Source organism: Parasteatoda tepidariorum, chromosome 4 (assembly GCF_043381705.1).
Source record: "Parasteatoda tepidariorum isolate YZ-2023 chromosome 4, CAS_Ptep_4.0, whole genome shotgun sequence".
In the NCBI taxonomy this organism is placed as follows: Eukaryota; Metazoa; Arthropoda; class Arachnida; order Araneae; family Theridiidae; genus Parasteatoda; species Parasteatoda tepidariorum.
This window is the reverse complement of record NC_092207.1, coordinates 28,866,170-28,872,272: the sequence shown is the minus strand read 5'-3', so window position 1 is coordinate 28,872,272 and position 6,103 is coordinate 28,866,170. Positions and strand designations below refer to the sequence as shown.

Genomic DNA, 6,103 nt, shown 5'->3' with positions numbered 1-6,103 from the left:
GGGGGGGGGGGAGAGGGAGAGCTGGTAGATAAATTCATAATTGAAGTATTAAATTTATTGTTTTAAATATGAATAATTTTATTATTATTATTATCAGCTATATTGTATTATATTATTTTCATTAAAATGTTAAAATAGACATCGAAAAATTTATTGGATGTTTTATATGCAAGTGTTGTGTTGAAATAATACTCTTATATATTCATTAAATTCGCTTTCACTTAGAATATATTTTATTTTTAATTGATTATCATAGATATCGAGGGATCCATATCGATTAGTAACATCACACCGTATCAAACAGTAACCCTGTCGATCAGTAACACGCCTCTATGTTTAATTTAAATAAGACCTTGCCCCTTTCCTTTCACGTGTTTATTTTTAACTTATTCAACTGAGTACTTCTAACGAAAATTCTTCACCCGTTGTAATCTAAACTTTCCGTTTTTAACTATTAATTGTCTTTCAAATTCAAAATTTAGTGTGCCAACCCGAACCACAGGTTGATGTCAACCATCAAAAATTCCTTGTGTGAAAAAAACATTTCCGAATTTTTCAAATAATTCTATCTTAAATTTTTAATTGGTACCTATCTCGGTCCGTTAAATAAAAACCGTTAATATAAAAAAAATCTACGAAAATAACTAGTCAATGATAAATTAGAGTGAGTCATGTAAAATTATATTAATTATAATAAAAGCTTGGTTTCTTTTCAAAATTATCAGGTACAACACACAAACTTTAATGGTAACTAAGTCAAATGAGTTGCACAACTGTATTTAAATATTCTAATTCTTCAACTATTCTCCAATCCTAATTAGTTTTAAACAATACGTAAAAAAAAAGTTGTTTTTTTTTACACTCTAGCTATTGCCCGCGTGAAAGTATTTAGCTTTCAATTTCAACTATTTTCAAGAGATGTCGGCGATATAGTCAGAGTTTTTTGCGTAGTGAATTTTAGTAATAATTTAAAATTTATTCGGCAGTCATTAAATCATAGAAACAACCGTGAGAATGAGCTCGGGACATCTCCATCGTAAGATAAAATAGTGTGGCATATATCCACCAATAAGATTATTAAATACTAGTTCCCTAGTATATAAGACAGGTTAACTTCTATTCCGAAGTATTACAGATTCGATCTTCATCTTGTAAATACTTCTTTTTTGACGTGGTAAATATTATTTTATATATTACTCGGATTTTCTCGCCTTCGTTCTTGAAAGTATTATTTCATATTAATCGGATAATTTTTTTTGTTTGTTTGTAAATAATTCATTATATTGCACTTTCAAATTAGATATCAGTCATTCGTTGCCTATGGCAAACAACTCCGTTGAAGAGGCAAGTGCCATAAGGCAGATACCTCGAATATAACACTCACATTAAAGCAGATACCTCAAATACAACACTCACATTTATTATTTATAGGTACCTTTTGATACATGAAGGTTGACACGGCCGAAAGCAAACTCTTCCCTTAATAGACTCCATTACGTACTTTACTAATAGTACTTCCACAATATCTATGCAATGCTATTCCTCGAAAAGGGTAAGAGCTTCGTCACCTATAATTGGTAAAACAAAATTCAGTTTGAGTTTAAAACTTCTATAGCTATTTCAGAAAGGATCAAAAATAAATCTAAATAATTGCCTCGTAACTAAATTTTTTAATGAAAAAAAAGCAAAATTATTCCGAATAAATACTTAAGGTATAATTAATTTCTTAACACTACTTAAATTATTACTTAAGACAACCTAACAAAATGTATTAATAACTATGGTGTTATCAATAGATACAGAAATAACAGAGTTTATAATGCCACGTAAGAGAAATATATATTTATATATTACCAGCAAATCTATATACTTTATTCCTAAAAAATTATGTCCGCTTTTTCGAAGGGTTAAATACTTTACGTGTGAATATGATATATATACCTATATATATATATCTACAGTATAGTGATTGTATGACTTACAAAAGTACTTAATCAATACTTACTATACGACAAATATATCTTTAATATAATTTTTTATGAGAAAAATAAATCATTTTACGAAATTAAAATCAATACCAAAATAAAAGAGTATCTAAAGTGCATATTAACGTGAATCCAAGGTGGAAAGACACATTTTATAACATAAAAATTAATTTTCTTCAAAAATTATAATGGTAAAAGTCAATATGTTTTGAACTCTAAAAAATAGACACCATTCTCAAGACTCGCCAGATGTGACATGCAATCTGCCTTATTTTACCTTTCGCGGCCACTGCGGGTGTTCTAGTTTTATTTATTTCCCATTTTTTCATTGGCTACTTTGCGTTTCCTGTTTCACTCACGGCTCACTTTATTTATCTAGAATTGTTTTTCACCTTTATTTTCCGTTTTTTAATTGGCAAATTCACATTTGTTGTTTCAAATCTTTTTTAATATTATTTCCTCACATATTATTCCTCACAAAAGAAAAAATCAGGACAACATTTTTCGAAAAAAATAAATATTTAAGAACATTTTCTGGAGCATATACCATACTATATATAAAAACAGCTAACTAAAAAGTATTATTTGCTCTACTTTAGAAGAATACATAAAAGAAAATTTTATCGCTATGGAACAATAAAACATGCTATTTTTAGTTTTACAATTACTTTGTTCAAAACAGCTGTTCCAACAGTTAATTCTAACAGCTTGCAAAAAAAGTTTTATAAGTACTCAGTGATTCATAATAATTTCAAATTAATACAATGGAAAAACGTTATGATACTATAGCATTAAAAATATAAATAATAATACTCAGATCAATAGCGATTCCACAATTTAACATTTAAAAATTCTTAGATTTTATGGATTTTAATCGTTTTATTGGAATCTATCATTTTTAAAATCACATGAAAGAGTCAAATAAATGTAAGACTTTTAAACAGGAAGTCTGCAATGTTTTTTTTTTTCAGGCTCAAATCAAAAGGGGTAGCAAATGATAAGGCAGCCTTTGAGAAAATGCACCTGAAGCCAACAATTTACACAGTAGTTCAAATCTAGTGGAAATAGTTCTATGTATTATCACCTGCATATCTTTATTTTAATATTACTTGCTTTTTTTATTACAGCAACAGTTCCCAGCATATAAAAAAGAATCCTTTGAAGATTAATATAGCTAAAGTTGTGAGTAACGAGGTAAGAAAAAATATAAATTCTATTATTTTTCATAAATTTTGAGCAATTAGAAGATCATAACTTTTATGAAAACAATTTATTTAACAACTTATCAATAATGATATACATTGAGCTGACTTCCAGTCAGTTAAATTCTCTTAAAATATGCTATATACAATTAAAGTACCATCACTTTTTGAATTTTTGTCACATACATTTCATAAGAGATTTTTAATGTAACTGCTTTGAAAGAGAAAGGGCAAAGAAAAAGCACCACAAATATACATTAGAAATTACATTCAGAACAGTTATTCAATACAAATAGACTGCAAAATGAAAGAAGCAGAGTTATTCTTGAATATACAATTCATACCATTTTACTCATAAGTTCAAAATTTTATAAACATGAAAACAATTGAAAAATACATTACTCTTTATAAAGAGTAATAAACAATTTTAAACAATTGAAAACTTTTGAATATGAGTTTATCAAACATACAACTAAATAAATTATTTATTTTTATAATGATTTAAAATATTATTAAACACAAAAATTGATTTATAAAAAAAAAAATCTGTAAAAAAAAATTTGAAAAATATGTAGTTTTTCTAGAACATATAAAAATAAAAAAAAAATAAAAAATTCAAAATTTAGTTTAGGTCAAATTTTATCATGAATAATTTGAATATAAGTGAAAACTAAAAAATCAGGTAGCAGAAAACAAAAAAACATACAAATTTAATGAAAAAGATTAAATATACAAATTTTTAAACACTAATAGTTTTTGAAGATAATTTAATTATACCAACTTAAAATAATCTTTTTACAAAATAAGTAAATAAATAATAAATAAGTATTGCTTAACAATTTAATCAAAATCTTGAAAAGTAGTACTTAAATAAAAAAGGGAGGGAGCTAGTTCAGTATTTACTGAACTAAATAATTATTTACTGAACTATAAATATTTATTTATTACAAGAAAAACTAAGAATTATAACAACAATTAATGAGAAATTTTACATTTCAACTATTATTAATATATTTTTGTAGGAAAAATTATAAAAATTGCACAGATACAAATTTAAAAACTCAAAACTAAAAATAAGAACTTACTCATTAAAAATAAATCCTTAAACATTTATGTTAAACTTTCTCAAATAAAAAAGTAAAAATTAAAAAGTATTAACTTATACACTTTAATATCAATTATGTTTACGATAATTGCAAACATTCCACATTTCAGAAAAATGAATTTTGAAACAGTACACATATAATATGGACAATACTGACATAGCATGCAACATACAATCAACAACTTAAAAAAATTAAAATAATGTAAACCATTTCAAACCTAGTTTTAAACTATCATGAAGATATTACGGCAAGAGAATGGTTAAGAATTGCAAATTCAGAGACATAAATATTGCAGTGAATACAAGCTAAAGATACATTTCTATAGTCAAAAGCTAGGGAAAATATTTTATTACATTGGAATACAATCAATCGTTTTAAAATACAATGTAGCCTTAAAAATAACATGTGAAGAGGAAAATTATGTTTGAAAAACAATTGAAACATTAGAATTTCGAATATAAAAAATAAAAGATAGATAGGGACCACAGTAAAAATAGGAAAACGTTATTTTCACCAATTCTAAAAAGTATTATTTCCACAAATGTACAGTACATGAAGTGATATTACAGTACATGAAGAAAAGAAAAATACAAATTTTAAATAACAATAATTCATACATAGATTTATAAATTAATATACATATTCACAAATTATTGCATGCTTTCATAAATTATTAAACAGATTCTTTGAGGAAATAATTTGAATTCTTATTAATAAAAACGGCAAAAACATTTATAAATATTATTTCGTCTCGCACTTGAACACAAACTGGTATGAAACCGCAATGGGTAAAAAAATAAAATATATCAAAAAGCTTAGAAGATTTTAATAAATACATGCATACTTTGGTATGAATAATTACTGCTGAAATCATTNTATCAGTTATGTTTATGATAATTGCAAACATTCCACATTTTAGAAAAATGAATTTTGAAACAGTACACATATAATATGGACAATACTGACATGACATGCAACATACAATCAACAACTTAAAAAGATTAAAATAAAATAAACCATTTCAAACCTAGTTTTAAACTATCATGAAGATATTACGCCAGAGAATGGTTTAGAATTAAGAATTGCAAATTCAGAGACATAAATATTGCAGTGAATACAAGCTAAAGATACATTTCTATAGTCAAAAGCTAGGGAAAATATTTTATTACATTGGAATACAATCAATCGTTTTAAAATTACAATGCTTGTTTAAATAAAAATACCTACCAACATGCAAGGAAAATACAATGCAGCCTTAAAAATAACATGTGAAGGGGAGAACTATGTTTGAAAAACAATTGAAACATTAAAATATAAAAAATAAAAGAGAGATAGGGACCACAGTAAAAATAGGAAAATATTATTTTCACCAATTCTAAAAAATATTATTTCCACAAATAATTCTACAATTAAAATAAGAATAGAAATGTATCCAGCTGGGGGAAAATATTAAGGTCTTAGACAAAAACATTCAAATTTTTATAGTTAAAGCATAGTGATGCAAAAATTAAAAAAAAAAAAACTTTTTAATTATTTGACTTTATTATTTTTCTACAAGTAATTATTTGAAGGAAAAAAAAAACTTTGATATAATAAAATGCCATACCATAATTTAAGAATTTATGCATTTTCATTAACAAGTTTAAAGTTAAGCTAAATTTTTTTATTGAAAAAAAAAGCTATCACAAAAAGCAAAAGCTGGAAAATAATATCCAAACACATTTTTCTAAACTTAGCAGTGAATATTACAGTGCATGAAGAAAAGAAAAATACAAATTTTAAATAACAATAATTCATACATAGATTTATA

The 6,103-nt window shown here is 25.2% G+C and overlaps 1 long non-coding RNA gene across 3 annotated transcripts in view; it reads left to right on the top strand.

Annotated features, from left to right (window-relative positions):
• The window catches only part of LOC110282269 (uncharacterized), a 226,111-nt gene that overhangs the window by 218,509 nt on the left and 1,499 nt on the right, over positions 1-6,103 (top strand). For all 3 annotated transcript variants that reach the window (XR_011636566.1, XR_011636565.1, XR_011636564.1), the window contains exon 3: positions 3,113-3,179. This is a non-coding gene — a long non-coding RNA (uncharacterized lncRNA). The remainder of the gene's footprint in view (positions 1-3,112; positions 3,180-6,103) is intronic.